Source organism: Vipera ursinii (genome assembly GCF_947247035.1).
Source record: "Vipera ursinii genome assembly, chromosome: 4".
Taxonomy (NCBI): Eukaryota; Metazoa; Chordata; class Lepidosauria; order Squamata; family Viperidae; genus Vipera; species Vipera ursinii.
The window spans coordinates 58,797,137-58,816,013 of NC_139514.1; the positions used below are offsets into that span (position 1 = coordinate 58,797,137).

Genomic DNA, 18,877 nt, shown 5'->3' on the forward strand with positions numbered 1-18,877 from the left:
TCTGGCTGGAACTAATTTCTATAGCAATCGATGGGTTTTACTTCTGAGTAAATATATTTCATTGCTTAAAAGTCTACCTGCAACTAAGCCAATAGGGAGAAGATCTGGTGGCAAGTAGAAACATTCTTGTGATATAAGTTGTCTTAAAATTGCTACAGCACAGAAGCATTAAAATTGTTAAGACTTAGGAAAGTGTCTGAAATGGAAGAACACTGGTTCAACTAGTTCAGGGGTAGGCAACCTTGGCTCTTTTATGACTCCTGGACCTCAACTCCCAGAATTCCTGAGTCCAGGGGTCATAAAAGAGCCAAGGTTGCCTACCCCTGAACTAGGTAGTAACAGGTAGGCAACACAAGGCAGCTTATCCTTATCGGGGAAAGTCACTTGAATTTGCCAAGGCCTCTTAAATAGAACTGAAGGCTGTAGGAGGAGAAGTGTTGTTGACTAACACATTTTTAAGGCTTAAGCTTTTGAAAGCTTTTATTAGCCTGAAAAGGTGCTACCAGACACCCGCTGATCATAATTTTTTTCATTAGGGACACAGGAATGCATGCCGACCCCTTTAAAGGGAATCTTTTGGTCCTAAGTGTTGGTAAACTCATTCACAGATGTCTGGGGGTGCAACTGAGAAAGGGACAAATTAAAAATAGAAATAAAAAACAAAAATTTTAAAAATGGTGTTAGGGTGTATGAGCAATTATATCCTGCGTGCCTCTTGCCATGCATTGGCGTGTTTGGCATTCCTGGAATTTTTCTCAACTCAGGTACACATGTTTGGTCATTGTGGCAAATTTTATATTTGAAATTTAAAACTTCTTGAACGTGAGGACAATTAACCAGTGGAACAGCTTGCCCCCAGATATCCTGGTGGCTCCAACACTGGATATTTTTAAAAAGAGGCTAGACCAGGGGTCTTCAAACTTGGCCCTTTTATGACTTGTGGACTTCAACTCCCAAAATTCCTCAGCCAGCATGCCTGGCTGAGTAATTCTGGGAGTTGAAGTCCACAAGTCATAAAAGGGCCAAGTTTGAAGACCCCTGGGCTAGACAGTCACTTGTCTGAGATGGTATGGGTTCTCATGCTTGAGCAGGGGGCTGGACTAGAAGACCTCCAAGGTCCGTTCCAGCTCTATTCTATTCCTATATTTTATATAGCAGAGTTTACTAAAGCTAAAGTTTCATACTGAAGCAGTGTCCATCATGTTAAAGCTAATAAAACTAAAGCACACAATCAAATATGTTTCTCTTAGAGTTAAATTGAATTTGTGTGTGTGTGTGTGTTTGTGTGTGAAAGAGTAAAGTGACATCATCACTTAAATGGGGCTACCCTGACTCCACTACAAACATTCCAGAAATTATTAGACAGCAGAAAGAATTAGGCCAGGGGTAGGCAACCTCGGCTCTTTTATGACTCATGGACTTCAACTCCCAGAATTCCTGAGCCAGCTTTTTGCCTACCCCTGATTTAAACAAATTGCTGGCTGATATGGAGGCTTTATTGACAGCAGGATAATTATGATGTACAAATATAAAAGCTCAATCAATACCAAGAAGAAATTTTGCCTCAGAAAAGTATTTGATTAATTATAAAATGTTCTCCCTAATTGTGTGGGCCAAACACTGGAGCCCAATCAAATTAGGGATTGTATCTAAATGCTCTCGGTCAGGAAAAAAAATAGAAATATAAAGCAGTTTACAATGTAAGGCAGACATGTCTTATCAGGACTGTTTTGCCATTGCCGGCAATGGGATGGGCACGGCTTCCACATGATGCATTCGGCCCACCGGCCAGCAGTTTGATGCCCCTGATGTAAGGCAATATTTTGCAGCCTTGGCCACTTTAAGATGTGTGGACTTTGACTTCCAGAATATTGGGAGTCTAAATCCACACATCTTAAAGAGGCCTGCAAAATACTCCATTTTAAAATTCGCTGCTACGATTTGACAGTGCAGGACATGCCTCCCAACACTGATGGGCTGCAGTTCCTAAGCCAGGGGTCTTCAAACTTGGCCCTTTTATGACTTGTGGACTTCAACTCCCAGAATTTCTCAGCCAGTATGCCTGGCTGAGGAATTCTGGGAATTGAAGTTCACAAGTCATAAAAGGGCCAAGTTTGAAGACCCCTGTCCTAAGCAATGCCCAGAACCGTTGCCAATACTTTTATAGTACAAGGATTCATGGGAGCACCAAGCAGGGCTAAAGAAACAGCAGCCCCTGATCATACTAGTGTGCTTGTGTACTGCCAGTGGAACAGAGCTTTGCCTGGTTCGGTTGCTGATTAGGGTATGTGTGGTGTGAAAACTCAAGTCGTATAATAATGATTGCATACAAATTCCCTTTTGTAAAAAAGTAAGATAACTACCCAATTTTAAGTCTATGCAAACTCTTACCAACATAGTGGCAATTGAATGCATGTCCAAGGATAATGTTGCAGGATCCAATCTGTGTCAGTCAACAGGATCAAAAGTTTAAGTCTTCGGAGCTGTCAAACTAGTACTGGAGCCCATCCTAAGGGAATTTCTCTCTAGTGGAATGTGTGGCAATCTAATGTCCAAAAAAAAAGCATCTATAATACTTTACCAGTAAGGCTGTGCAAATCATTCCTGCTTCCCTCGAGATCCAACAAGACCTTGGGACAAGCCGAAAACAAGTCGTCTTAGTCTTCATGTAGCTGCAATTGTTTCAGGTTTTTGAGGAGTGGATCCAGATTAGATGATTTGTATGAGCCTATTATCCAGTACAGACATGTCAAACTCACGATGTTGCATGACGTCACGTGACGTATTGGAGCTTTTCCCCCATTGCTGCCAATGGTGTGGGCGCAATTTTGTCGTGACGTGTCAGTTTGACACCCCTGATCTAGTACCTAAGCAAGTAACCTTTTAGCATTAAGTGTAATCTTGAAGCTTTCTTTTCGGCTTTCCTGTATAAGTAGAAGTACTCATGAAATTTATAGGCCATTAGGTAAAGGTAAAGGTTCCCCCGCATATGTGTGCTAGTTGTTTCCAACTCTAGGGGCTGGTGCTCATCTCCGTTTCAAAGCCGAAGAGCCAGCGCTTGTCCGAGGACGTCTCCGTGGTCATGTGGCCGGCATGACAAGACGCCAAAGGCGCACGGAACACTGTTACCTTCCCGCCGTAGTGGTCCCTATTTTTCTACTTGCATTTTTACGTGCTTTCGAACTGCTAGGTTGGCAGAAGCTGGGACGAGTAACAGGCACTCACTCTGTTACGCAGCACTCAGAATTCGACCCACCAAACTGCCAACCTTCTGATCGACAAGCTCAGCATCCTAACCCACTGAGCCACTGCGTCCATTAGAGCAGACTAAAAAAAATTTAATTGGAAAGATATTTGAAAAAGCTGCAAAATGTACTACACAAAGTGTAGATATGTATGCTTAAACAACCTTCATTAGTTTGATAAAAAATGAAACAATAAGCTTATAAGCTTACAATTTTTAATATTTGCAAAAACACCTCCAATAAATAATATAGATTAATATGATGGGAGTCATAAAATATATCTTGTCTGAAAGAAAAAAAACATGGAGAAGATGGTAAATGTTATCATGTCTTTTTACTGATGAAAGCTTTCATGTTCTATTTTGCCCTTTTATCAAACTGATGTAGGAATGATAACAAATTCGAGACTGGGTCTCAATTAAGGCTGCAGTCATGGATACATAGTTGAGGAACTTCTGGTCTGCCAATCTTGCCCTTCTCGCTGGAATGTTTCTTCTTAGTGTTTTATCCTGCCATGTACACTTTCACTCCAGTGAAATGGGCTAGTGCTGGAAGGCATTTCACACTGAGAATGCTTTTCAGTGCTGGCTAACTAGAAGCTTTGTCTGCCTGAAATTTCACCAAGGGGAAGAGTGTAGGACAGGCAAATGAGTTTGGAAAGTAACTTCTAAATGGGAGAATCTTTAAGCACTGGTTTTTATTACTTCACTTATTTAAGTGTTTCTGTACTTACAAGAAAGGCCATCTTTCTGGAAGCTGACAATCAATGTGAATAATAAATCTGCCTCCCATCTTTCCCTAATGTGAAACAAATTTATAGAGGAGGAAATTATACTGAAATTGGCAGGGTATACATCTAACACCCATGTTTGGACTGCAGGATAAGGACATTGATAAAAAAATATCTCAGATGAATTTGTTGTTTCATATAAGAGCCTTGGTGGAGCAGTGGGCTAATGCCTCCTTAAGTAACACCAGCTGCCTGCAATTAGTGCAGGTTCGCATCCCACCAGGCTCAAGGTTGACTCAGCCTTCCATCCTTCCGAGGTAGGTAAAATGAGGACCCAGATTGTTGGGGGCAATAAGCTGACTTTGTAATAATGCCGCTTGGGGTGTGTGTGAAAGCCCTAACAAGCAGGCATATACATAGAATGAAGGCTACTGCTAAGCTTGTAAGCCGCCCTGAGTCTTCGGAGAAGGGCGGGATATAAATGTAATAAAAATAAAATAAATAAATAAATAAATATATTGCAATTCTGAAATCTGTTTAGGGTTCCACACAGGATTTTGCAAAATAAAAACTAACTCATAATTAGGAGTATGCAATCACATTTTACCTGAGAACTGAGGAATCTTAACAACAAAAAAAGTTATCAGGTACCCCACTGCCTGATTTAGATATCTGGTTCTGGCAACATCAGCCAGGAAAATAAAAAATGTAATTCCAACAGATAATATTTTCATAAAGTGCTTGTAACAAATATTCTTCAGTATGACGTTGTTCAACGTGCAGAAAAAAAACATAGGTTCCATAGGTTATTCCACCAGCTGCAGCACATCTCCAATACAAAGGATATTACTACCAGTTCCAAATGTAAGTTAATATACTTCCTAACAATGCTTACCTACTACTGATTATATCCAGTATTTCAATGACCCATAAAAGAAACAGTGTGCAACCGACACTCTGTTACAAGTGGATCACAATTAAAATAGCAAGCTACGATACCTGAGAAGTCAACCGTGAATTCAGAACCACCTATTGGCCCTACATGAAATGTTAGTTCCTTTGAAATAGACTAGCATCTCAAAAGCAGTCTGTCAAATGTTATGGTGTGTCTATATCTGCAGTTAGAAAACAGGGAGATTGGCATCTCACCTAGTACATACACATACTTTGGCATTCCTAAAGTAGCACAATGGATCCCAGCCAGAATAAAGCCTACAGGAATTAGTATAAGCTTCATGTCAGCAGCCTATAATGTTCGACTACTCTCCCTATTACCCAAAGAATCAACTATCAAATGGTAAGTGAAAAAAAACAGTTTTGCACCAATACTAGATTTGCTTGGTATTGTGCGTATGTGTGTTTGTGTTATCTCTTTTCACCCAGGGTTTCCAATGCAACTGACACTGTGGCTTCCACCAGTTAGCAAGATAATGTCAAACTTGACTTCTGATGTTTACATGGATATATCTATGTGGTTTTCTTGACTACTCTGGAGAAACAGCATCACTGCTTTCTTAATGGGTGGGGTTTTTTTTAACTTCCTACCTGTACTCTGGTGTACAGGCCTGGTGGATGTCCTGATGGTTTCCTACCAGTGTACTAACTGGATTTGATCCTGCTTGGCTATTTTTGAAATCTGCAGTGTAAGGTAAAAGGTAAAGGTAAAGGTTCCCCCGCACATGCGTGCTAGTCATTTCCGACTCTAGGGGCCGGTGCTCATCTCCGTTTCATAGCTGAAGAGCCAGCGTTTGTCCGAGGACGTCTCCGTGGTCCTGTGGCCGGCATGACTAGACGCCAAAGGCGCACGGAACGCTGTTACCTTCCCACCATAGTGGTCCCTATTTTTCTACTTGCATTTTACGTGCTTTCGAACTGCTAGGTTGGCAGAAGCTGGGACGAGTAACAGGCGCTCACTCTGTTACGCGGCACTCGGGATTCGACCCGCCAAACTGCCGACCTTCTGATCGACAAGCTCAGCGTCCTAACCCACTGAGCCACCGCGTAAGGTAGTCCTAGCCAAATGCATGGGGAACCTAGCATATTGAGAGGGATTGGTGTGGGAAAGAGGCTCTAACTTTCCCCCAATCTGCCAAAAAACAACAACCCCTGATTACTGTGAAAGCTGATGTTGCAGTTCTTTTTTGAGCCTGAAAGGTTATCCATTTTGTCCTAAACCAAAAGAAGTGTTGCAAGTTTTTTTTTCCAAATAATGTGTTAATCAGAATCCCAGTTTCCCCCAAAACATTTTGGGGACCAATATATGTTTCATTTAGACCAGAATTATTTAAAGGTTGATAGAATTCTTAGATCATTTGAAAGCATCTTCCTACATTTGGGTCCAAGAATTAAACTGAGATAGGTGAAGTCAGGGCTGACTTGCTGGATCATAACTATCATAACAACATCTTTCCAAAGAAAAGAAGGTAGAAGCAAAGCATTTAATTTAGGTCACTCATGAAAAAGTGCTACTCCCTGACTAGACAGGTGCTAGGGAGTTGTCCCACTGATTCACTTTGAGATTAAGTGAAACTTGCTTTAAGGAAAAACTGGGTTGTTTGTAAATAACAAGCAAATTGGAATGCCCCAAAAATATCACAGATAAGTAGTTGTCCAAAGCAAAAAAGTTTTCTGCATGAGCTACAAATTACCTATTACAAATAGACTAATGGGGATTTTGTGTATATGTATGCCTTGGAGTCAGTACCGATTCCTAGTGTTTATCTGGGCATTTGCCAGTAGTATAAATGGCAAGATTTTCAGAAGTGGCACGTCTCCTTCCTAGGGCTGAGAGAGAAAGAATGATGGTTCCAAGGTCTCTGCTGACTTTGTGCCTAAGGTGGGACTAGAACCCATAGCCTCCTGGTTTCTATGCCTTAACTACTACACCAAATGGTCTCTCAGGGGTGATGTGGTTCCCTGTTAAACAGATATATAATTTGCTGTGCTATTTTTACAAAGATTTCTTCAAATTCCATTTCTAAAGATGAAAGTTAGGAAGATACTAAAGGGAATATATGGGACTTTTGTGCTAGAGCGGACTTTGATGATCCCATTCTACATATCTAAGGATAGAGAAAATGCCTACAAATTGTTGGATTGCATCAACACTTTCAAAAACCCACAGGTACTTCCTGCTTTTTTAAGAAAACAGTTTGTTGCTACACAAAACAAAACAAAACAAAACAGAAGAGCACATAATGAATTGATTGCGCCAAGAATTTACATTCTATCAGTGGGTTACCCTGACAAAATTTAAAATGAAGTAAATAAGAATGCTTGTTTTCATTATATATCAGCCAGTTTGTAAATATAAAACATTTGGGGGATAAAACTGATAAAATTATATTAATTGTGTAATTAATTCATGTAAGCTGTTACATTTGTGCGTCTTTTCCTTCCCTATGGTTGGTTTTGGGTCTTGGAAATGTCAGAATCATATATGACAAATGGGCGGCCGTATATATTAATTAAATAAATAGGTGTTATATATGGTAGGCCATCATTTTGAATGAAGATTAAAAATAAAATTCTTATTTTCTACAAAGCAAAACAGTAACTCTCTGTGGGGGAAATCAGTCAGCAATTATAACGAAGAATATGCAAAATGGCACAAACATTGAGCATGAGGGTAGAAAATAATGTGAATAGAGAAGGGAGTGAGAAATATACTGCTCAAAAAAATAAAGGGAACACAAGATAAGACATCCTACTATTAAATACAGTACATTGTGTTGTTTAAGTGTTCCCTTTATTTTTTTGAGCAGTATACATAGAAGGTTCATATCGTATCACCTGAGTCATTTGTCTTCTACAAATAATATATAAACATTAAAATCACACCTCTGTACATATTTTAGAAAATAGAACTCATAGCAGTGATTTGATATCCATTCAAGAATTAGCTCATTTAATTATGCTCAGTATTACCAATAAGTTCATCTGGCTCAGAGATCCGTTTCCCCTCCCATATAGTGTTCTAGATGGAATCATATAATTTGAACACAGGTTAACAGCTGTATATGAATCCTCCTATTGAACCCAACCATTAGAAATCATTTTTCCTTTTGCAAAAAAAAGATAAGTGCTATTTCTTACTGATTCCATTTTTCCTCTGTTCTCTTCAGTCAAATGTTGAGATAATCCTGTCTATCCAATCATGACCGGAGCTAGTGCAGAATTCTAGATGAAGATTCCTTCCTCCATTTAAGTTCACATATAGATCTATCCAGTATGAAATGGCAGTGAATAACATAAACAAATACTTATCCCTTTATAAACTAAAACTTTTGAAGCTGTATCCCTGAAAGAATTTAATAGTTTAACTGCTCTGGCTCAGCGTAGGTGTGCTGTTGAAACAGGAGCAAAAATTAGATAATTTTAATAAAAACCCTTGTGGAAATTTGTCAGCATATCACTCCTTTCACCGCTGTTGATACAGGTTTTTTTTTAAAATGTCATGGGAGTTGGAATAAATACTATGCTTATCTTTTATAAACTGTTTATTTCTTATAGATATGTCTGAATACATTTGGACCTTGTACATGCACAAATGACAGGTTAATGGCTTTAGAAGTTGGATTTTTCTTTATTTTGATTTTAATTATTATAAACTATTATCATAACAGTATATTTATTTGTAAAATATGAGGTCCCTTTATTATTGCAGTGTTCTGCCAACTGTTACTGAATGTACCATAAGTACCTAATTTTCTGTTTAATAGCATATTATGGCAAAAAAGTTGATATGAAACTAATTCTTTATAATTGCAGTATTTAATGTGCATTATTCCCAATTCTACAGAGCTTGATAAACTAACTTTGCAGCAACTAGTGTTGGACATTTTAATCTATCAAGAAAAACAATTCTACAATTTGGATATGTTCCATGATTTTTAATTTTTTACATATTGTTTTTATATATTAACATTTTATTGTACACTATCCAACGTCCCCCAGAGGGATATGGGCGATTCAAAAATGTGAAAAATAAATAAAGGAAATAATTACTTATTAATGACCAGGATGATGGGACATATTAGGACAGGGGTGTCAAACTGCTGACTGGAAACCGCACCCACCCCATTGCCAGCAATGGCAAAACCGTCCTCATACATTGCGCGATGTCATGTGACGTCGCAAGTTTGACATGTCTGTATTAGGAGATCTGTCTACTACCAAGGTTGTTGAAGTCAGATTGCAATCTAATCTTGACAGATTGGGAGAATGGGCTGGGAAGGACAAAATGTTTTTTAATAGGGAGAAATATTAAATACTACATTTAGAGAAAAATGTAGGACATACATAGAAGATGAAGGATTCATGGCTACATTTGACAAAGATTTGGGTATGGTATTTGACATCAAGCTGACATGAAAAGTGTGAGACAGCTGCTATCGTAGAAGATGAATGCAGTTCTAGGCTGCATTAAAAGAAGTGCTGTGTATTGTTCTTCTCTAGTTGGTACTGGTGAGGTCACTTCTGAAATACTACCATATTTTCCGGCGTATAAGATGACTTTTTAACCCATGAAAATCTTCTCAAAAGTTGGGGGTCATCTTATACGCCCAGTCGTCTTATACGCCGGAAAATACGGTATGTACAACTCTGGTCACCCCATTTCCAGAAGGATATTGACATGTTAGAAAGGGTTTAGATTTAGAAGAAGGTAGATGACATAGAGACTTGCAAACATGCTCTGTGAGGATAGGCTAAAGGAACTTGGGATGTAAAAAAAATGCTTAGGGGACACATGGTAACCAGGCTCAGGTACACAAGGGGAAGCAGCAAGGAAGATGGTCATGAACATGAATGAGAGCCAGTTTGGTGTAGCCATAAAGATGTTGTCTGGAAACCAGGAAGACTGTGAATTCTAGTCCTGCCTGAGGCAGGAAAGCCAGTTGGGTGACCTTAGATTAGTCCAAGGTGGTTGTTGTGGGAAAAATAGGAGGAGGAAGGAGATGTGTTTGCCACTGTGAATTACTTAAAAAGAAATAAAGGTGGGATTAAAAGAAACTAATAATTTAAATCTAATAACTATTTTCATGACTACAGAATTAGGACCAGATATAATGAGTGTAAGTTATAAATACCTGGATTTCACTTAAATATAGGGGGAAAAAACTTCCTGATAATAATATAGAACAGTCTATTTATGGAAGATGTGGGTTCTCCATCTCTAAGGATTTTTTATGAAGAGAACTAGCAAGCTACAGATCACAGATGCTTTAAATGGTTTTCCTGCATGCTGAAAGTTGAACTAAATGATCTTTATGAAGACTTCCAATTCTACTGATCTAGGGTTCTATACTTTACACAGAGAGGTATTTTAACATTATAGTAGAATGGAATTGATAGTATTTATAAATATTGCTGTGCTCTTGAGGCCCTTCCATAAAGTTGAATGGACCATTTGACCTAAACTTGGATATAGTTCAAACTGCAATGAAATCACAAAATGATTTGAGGAATTATTGCTTCTCTCCCTCATCATCTCCCCAAGATTCTTGGGAGAAAAAGATGGAACTTGTGAGATGATGTGTGCTTTCTGATTACCTAGGTAATAGGTAAATGTTTTTTCTTTTAAAATAATACATTTTTATAATTAATTATATTCTCTGCAATATCCCATTATCTAGCAAGGGAGAAATGTATGAAGAATGAGTTTCTACCTGCACAGTCAATACAGAAGCAAATGCACATCTGGATATATATACATATACATATACATACATACATATCTATCTCTATCTTTATCTCTCTCTCTCTCTCTCTCTCTCTCTCTCTCTCTCTCTGTATATGTATATATGTATGAATATGTATGCGTATATATGTATGAATATACATGTATGCGTATATAAAGGGACGCAGTGGCTCAGTCGGTTAGGATGCTGAGCTTGTCGATCTGAAGGTCAGCAGTTTGGCGGGTCGAATCCTGAGTGCCGCGCAACAGAGTGAGCGCCTGTTACTCATCCCAGCTTCTGCCAACCTAGCACTTATTTGAAATGCATATCAGTCTCCCTTTAATTCTTTGTTAGCAATCTAAAATTTACACAAATATGAGCTGTCACTGTTGTGACTACTGCCTGTGGATGGCCTTCGGTTAGGCCAAAACAGGAAATAAAGATTTGTCCCATGTTTGGGGCCTAGCAAGGTAATCTACCGTATTTTCCGGCGTATAAGACGACTTTTTAACCCATGAAAATCATCTCAAAAGTTGGGGGGTCGTCTTATACGCCCAGTCGTCTTATACGCCGGAAAATAGTACATAAATCAATCGAGCGCCCCCGTTCTTGCAAAGCAACTTCAAGCCTCCTTAGTCCAGTCCCCCCTCCAATGTGACTGTCCCTTCCCACCCCCAAGAGCCTCTCAGCCCCTTCCCCTCCCCCTTGCAAACGCCAGACCCCGGGAGCTCTTGCATCTATTCCAAAGGGTGGGTGGAAGGAAAAGCCCCTTTCGGCTCCGGCTTGGCTGCAAATCAGCGAACCCGGGAAGGCACGCCCTCCCCTCTCACTGTGGAGGAAGCAGGGCATGCTGGCGTCTGGCGGGAGCCAGCAGGGCAGTCCTGCGCCCGCGCGCGCTCCCCGGCTCCTAAGGAGTCCTCGGGGAGCCATGGCAGGCGCCTCATGCTCTTCCCTCTTGAGGCAGCATCGGCAGAGCCGTCTGGCGTCGGGCGGGAGCCAGCAGGGCAGTCCTGCACACGCGCGCACTCCCCGGCTGCTAAGGAGTGCTCCTTAACAGCCGGGGAGCACGCGCGTGTGCAGGACTGCCCTGACGGCTCCCGCCCGACGGCTCCACCAATGCTGCCTCAAGAGGGAAGAGCGTGAGGTGCCTGCCATGGCTCCCCGAGGACTCCTTAGGAGCCGGGGAGCACGCACATGCACAGGACTGCCCTGCCGGCTCCCGCCAGACGCCAGCATGCCCTGCTTCCTCCACAGTGAGAGGGGAGGGCGTGCCTTCCCGGGCTTGCTGATTTTCCGGCGTATAAGACGAAAAATCTTGAAAATCATCTCAAAAGTTGGGGGGGGGTCGTCTTATATGCCGAAAAATACGGTAAATAGCTAACAAGCATTTAACACATATCTCCCTTGCTTCTCAGCTAACAAAGTGAGATAGAGCTTGTGGCCCAGAGGTTAAAACAACTGCCTAATGTGCAATCAGCCCAGGTTCGAATCTCAGAAGGGTATGGCTGACTGATGAAAACAAATAAGTTTGAAATGCATATCAGTCTCCCTTTAATTCTTTGTTAGCAATCTAAAATTTACACATATATGTATATATATATATATATATATATATATATATATATATATGTGTGTGTGTGTGTGTGTGTGTGTGTGTGTGTGTATGTATGTATGTGTGTGTGTATATATGTGTATGTGTACACACACAAACACACACACACACACACACACAGTGCTTTTTTTCTAAAAAAAAAAAAAAGGTGCCGGAACTCAGAAGTGCTGTCACTGGGAGCGATGCCGGTGTCTTGCTATGACGTCGCCGCCCGTCCTTTGCACCCCCACCCCTGCGGCTCGGAGCCACATGCCGTGGGGATTCCCCTCTCCACAGCCGCTGTGGGGATTCCCCTCCCCGCAGTTGCCACGCCGCAAACTGTGCTGAGCCTCCACCCGGAGCTGTTCCGAACCCCGACCCAGAACTGTGTTCCTCGTGGCAGTGGTTTCTGGCGCCAAACAGCCTCTTTCCAACCCCATGCAGAAAAATTTGTAACAAACATTGGAATTCTCAAGGCCATGTTTGGTATTTCCCAGCAATCTGTTACTGGAAGGAAAAAGCAATCCCTGCTGTGTTACTGATCCCAGAGAAGCATTTGCATGTATGCAGGTATCCTTAGGGTGCCATAGTTATGGATGAGAAATACTGGTTGCAAAGTTGGCATTTCTGGATGTAATACAGATATTTTGGACTTATTTTTGTTTCTTTGCATGTTTGATTATTTTTAAAAAGGCATATGCTACTGACTACACTTATGCACATATGTAACATGTTTTGCTAGGATACATGACCACTGCTTGTCCAGAATGTGAAAATTGAAAGATTGTGACTAAACAAAATTTTAATGTACAGATAATACCACTAGAAAGTATTTTAGCCTTTTTAATAAATGTTGTTATTGATGTTAAGCTCACCATGGAAAACATCATATATTGTTATGTATATACTGGGTTAATTATTTAAAGACTGAAGTGCAACATAACTAGATTCTAAATAATCTATCTTTCAAAACACACAACAGTCCAAACAGTAAAAGTAAAGTCCAAATTAAGAATATTTCATTCTTAAGAATTGTTTAATTTAAAGTGCTTTAGTTGTAATAGATGGTTATAGATTCAAAATAGTTTTTAAGAGTGTACAAAAGATACTATTTTTTTCCTACCATCAGCTAAATTAGACATATTACATTGAGAAAAATGTTTCTCATTTCTTTCCTGTTACCTTGATTGATTTCATTGCAGAGATGTTAACATAGGAAATATATTATTTTGTTATCTAATTTTACCTTCCAAAAGACAGAAGCAGATGAAAAATGTGAGGTTCTTTCCTGTTGGCTTTTTTGAATTAGCTGTTTTAGATTCTAAAAGTTTAGTTCCTAAAGAAGTAACCTTATAAATAATTTTAATGTCCTCCTCTAGTGCAGGGTAGGCAACCTTGGCTCTTTTATGACTCAAGGACTTCAACTCCCAGAATTCCTGAGCCAGCATGGCTCAGCTTGGAAACCTCTCTCTTTCCCCTCAGCATGGCTGGCTCAGGATTTCTGGGAGTTGAAATCCATGAGTCATAAAAAAGAGCCACGATTTACCCCACCAATAGGCTTTCAAAAGCCAATAGAGGGAGTTTTTGGTTTTTTTTGCAAAAAAAGGTGCCAGAACGCCGTTCTGAGCATTCTATGAGAAAAAAAGCCCTGTATATATATGCATATGCTAGGATGGAGAATACATATATGCGCTAAGAAACAAATGAAATAGAGTTGGAAGAAATGGACAGTTGGAGATCATTAAATTCATCAACAGTTAGTTACTATTATTTGTTATTAGTTTCTATTTCACTGAAAGAAAATTCTGTTTGATCTCCATGAAAACGATCGGGAGAGCTATACATAGCTCATATGGGGCCTATTAGACTGGCTGAAAAGCTCTTTTGATGCAGGCACATATTCCTACATGTAACTTCCAACTCGGATTTTTTTTTGTGGCTGGTGGGAATAATTATAGAATTTTTACATATGTTGTGGGTGCCCTCACAGAAGTCTTCATGGACGGAGGGGGGGGGGGTAGGGTAGTCATCAAACCAGCGGCCATGATGGGCATGATCAATCATAAAACCCCCCACATCAGTCATTGAATGGCTTGTTTTCTTCTCCATTCCTTCTGGCTTCCCAGGATGCTTGTTATTGCCCAGCTTTCTTTTGCTTTTTCTGTTTAAAATTTGTACCTTTTCAAACAAGGCATTGCTTTTCTGTAACCTTTATTGGGTAAGAAGGTTTACAGGGTCCCATTATCTAGAAGCAGTCCCATATGTAAATTATAATATTAGTGTTTTTTCAACTTGCCAGATTCTTTTTTTATGATGAAAAGAATATAATAAAAAAATAAAAGTTGGGTAGGACAGGGATCCTAACAGATTGCAAGTGAGCTATTGGTGGGCACACTGAGCTGAGTTGTCTCAGCATGCCCTGGTTGACATAAATATTAATAGTAAATGACAAACTTCAATCAACAAAACAATGTTCACCAATTAAAGACAGAAGAAGAGGTTATATTCATATACATATATTCATGTTTTTGGAAGAAACTATATTATAAAAGAACTAAATGTAGAAGAAACTTTATTATAAAGGAACTAAACGTAGGGGTGGAGAGAAAATAAATATGTCCAAAGTTCATCTTTTACAATATAAATGTTTTAAATATATAATACAAAAAAGAAATAATACGCATATATATTATAAAAGTTTAAATAAATACATACATTTATTTTGATATTGATATCATGGAATCTGAAGAATCTTGACGAGTTCTTGAGAAGAAGGAAGGTGTGACAGCAGTTCCTGCTCCTAAAGTAATACCTTGTAGAAGTACATCACAATTTGATAATAGCACTCAGCTGACTTTTTCTTATCTGAAAAGATAAAAAGTCTGATTGAGTTAGTACATGAAGGAGAGACCACTAGGAGATAACAAGACTGTAGGCTAAATTAGGAAGTTGAAAAAACATGACAGAAATGCCTTCCTAAGAAAACTACAAGCTAAAAAAATGGCTGTGAGTTCCTTCCATTCATCTAGAGCACAAAAAAGGAAAAGGCTGACAATACTGACATGAGGTTGTAAGAGAGGAGAGCTTTAGGACATCCAGTCCCAGTATTTACCTTATCATGAGAGTACTAAGAACAGAACACTCTTAATAGGCAGAGAAGCATCACTGTGGAACCAAACTGTGATCTTTACATTTTCAAGCCATGGGAATAGAGTGATGTGTCTTTTTTCATTCTGTATCCAGATAAACAGGAGTTTTTACTTCATATTCCTTTCTAAAAAAATAAGACCCAACGTTCATTTTTTTCTCTCAACTCTCAATTGTCACTAGTATGTACACTGTGACAGTGGTGGGATTCAAATACGTGAACAACCAGTTCTCTGTGTGGATGCCATTTCCGGAAGTCCGTTCTGGGCCTGGGCAACAAAGTATTAGCTACCGGTTCTGCCAAAGTGGTGCAAACTGGCTGAATCCCACCACTGCACTGTGAGCTTTCATATATTGTGTTAATTAGGTAGGAAACAACTCACAAATCTAAGATTATTATGAAATCAACTGTGCAGTGCTAAGGCTATATTCCCCTTAAATCCTTACAGTACATTTTAAAATAGGAGAAATGTGGTATAGTATAATCTAATGATAACAATGTTTCAAAGACTATGTAAGGTGCAGCTAAGCAATGATAGCTTGTACATTGTTTTGCACCAGGGGTTAGCTAATAGACACTGAGAAATTATGATGCTCTTCCCAAAAAACACTTTTCCCGTTTCATAAGTTGGCACAAAATCAACCCATTGTAAGATTTACCCAATTAGGCCAATTTCAGATATAATAATTCTAGACAAGGTGTCAGGTGGCACTCGGTTGATCACTAATAGCCTGACTCACAAAAAATTAGTATATGAATACCAGCCATTATAATATTCCTTTTATTGGTTTGTAAATCATATCCCCAATTCATCTCATATTATTTAATATATAATGTAGTTGCCCATTACTACTAGTACTTAGTAGACTACTGAATGTACAGATCGTGTAATAGTCTACTGAATTAGGGTAATCTACCCAGAATTTTCAACCCTGGCCCCTTCCAGATGATAACTGGATGCTGTCTGAGAATTTTGAGTGTTTCCCTCTTAAGGAAAATTAAGGGGAAACTATTGGGTAAAATACTGGAGTAAGTTTCAGTAAAAAGTTAATTTGCTTTTCATCTATTTTGTGCTAATTCTTGAGACATCATAAAACCTTTCTGGAACAAATAAATTAAATTTTTTCATAATGTTGTAATATGGATGAGATTTGAACTTTAAAGATGAAGAAAACAAATCTAACTTATATTAGCAGATTAATTTTGTTCTAAAATGCTTATATAGGACCAGTCAGAAAAATGAACACACAAGTTATAATATTCCACATTCAACATAAAAATACTCTCTAAAAATATTTAAAGGATCTCAAACTTTGAGGAAGTAGAAGTTAAGATATCCATGGCTGAGTATTTATTATATTATTTAAACTGCTTTTCTAGCACCTAGGATCATTTTATTAACAAAGCACCGTAATTCTTATATGAATGGGGGATGATTACAGTGGAGTGCAGATGTTTTTGATAATCTAAATGGGACGGGGAACAATGCTAGGTTGGTAAATCATTTTTTCCCTTCCAATAAATACTACTAACTGTTTCCAGTCATATTTCTTACTCTATCCCTGAGACAAGAATATATCTTAAGGCACTGGTGGGATTCAGCTGGTTTGCACCAGTTCAGCAGAAACGGTAGCTAATTTTTTGTTGCCCAGGCCCAGAACAGACTTCCGGAAGCGGCATCCACATAGAGAACTGGTTGTTCACGTATATGAATCCCGCCACTGTCTTAAGGTAAGATATAATCTTCTCCAACCTGACATCTTTCAGATATTTTGGGATTAAAATTCTCAGAATGATAAGCCAACAGTTGGCTAGGAATCATAATCCAAAAACATTTACGGCAGTCCCACTCTAGAGAAAAGGAGGCAAATCACAGTGTACCAGTAATAGCTCCTTAGATAGGCAGCAAATAAATTTAACAAATAAATAATCTATTTATGGCACAATAAAAGGTAAAGGAGTCCTTGTGGATTTTATTCCACTAGTCACTGTCGACTATAGGGTTTGTTTTTTATTCATTTTATTATTTATTTATGCCACAATAACTCTAATAGTTTTACTATATTATTAGCATAGTACAGTACAATACAGTACAGTATAGAGCGAGAAATCTCAGTGTGGATCTTGGCCAATAATACCCAAGTACTCTAGGGTTCAGTCAGGTTGTTTTCATTGTTTTCTTTTATTACTTCCCAAATTTGTATCATCTGTTGAAGGATTTCAGTTGTGACTCTATCCAATACTTGGTTTTAATATTTTTTTTCTTTCCCTAAAAGGTAACAGTAGCTGTGAGAATGGTACTTTTTAGTGCAGTCAGCATTCAAATATAAACATTTAATCAAAAATGTGACACCTTCAAGTTTCAAGCAAGAAATAACTCCATTCAAAAGAAATATAGTGCATAATAGAATATATTTCTGGCTACTATTAGCATTTATGTTTATATTCTCCTCTTTTGGTAGTAGTTCGGATGCACGTACTAAGCCAGTATTCTAAGCTACGCTTATTGGCAGTATAATAGGGTTGCCTTCGAAGAGGGTTCAGCTGGTACTAAATAGACTGCCCGAACTATAGTCTTTATGTGACAGATCATATTAAACATATTAGTCTTTCTCCACATAGGTAACTAGAAAAGCCTTGTCTAGGTATTACTCAGATCTACTTCCAAATATTTTAACCTCCCTCAATTTTATTATTTTACATTTATTTGTTTGATTTACATAGCCACCCATTTCACACAAGTGACTCTAGAAGTCTTGCAAGATTAAAACACACAAATCCGCCACACATAATCCCCCCTTCCTTTACCCAGCCCCACCCCAGGGCTGACCCAAAGGTCTGGGGAAACAGCCAGATCTTCAGTGTCTTGCAAAAGGCTAGCAGAGCCACGGCCCTCTCTGGGGGTAGGGGTATGTGTTTCACAGGGTAGGTGCTGCTACTGAGAAAGCATGATAAAATGCCATTATTTAATAGTAGACCCACATGCACGTTCCACGTGTATGTTAAACGAAGAAAAACAAAAAGCAAAATTATTACTGTATATAGAAATGATCTTAAAATTTGTAATTTTTTTTATTTTTATATTGCAAATTCTTGCTCCTGCTTCTCAGAAATGGAACTGAGTGACTCCCATTTGGGGCTAATACACAAGTGGCGATATCTGCCATAGATGCATTTGATCTCCTTATAAAATTATCTATTCTGGAGCTAACGTTACACCTCATGAATGAAAATGTCCTAATTTAACTATGAATTGTGTAAAGAATATTTTATTTTGGTGGTCCTTTATCTTTAATAATCTACTTATTTTCTAATTTTCTTTGACTCAGCAAACTGCACCTTTCTACCTCACTCAATCCTCCAAGATCTATTTAGATGATACTCACATTTGTACTACAAAGTACAAACCTGACACATTTCAACTTCGGCTACTTTGCTGAAACTAGCACCCTGTGACTATTAAAAAAAAAGGATTAGCTGCAC

At 38.8% G+C, this 18,877-nt stretch overlaps 1 long non-coding RNA gene across 1 annotated transcript; it reads right to left on the reverse strand.

Moving 5' to 3' along the window:
• Nucleotides 1–14,601: 14,601 nt before the first annotated feature.
• LOC310640487 lies at nucleotides 14,602–18,658 on the reverse strand. The gene is made up of 3 exons (XR_014492540.1): nucleotides 17,584–18,658; nucleotides 15,359–15,520; nucleotides 14,602–15,111 (listed from the first exon to the last, which is right to left on the reverse strand). It is a non-coding gene; the product is annotated as an uncharacterized lncRNA (long non-coding RNA).
• Between the last annotated feature and the right edge of the window lie 219 nt (nucleotides 18,659–18,877).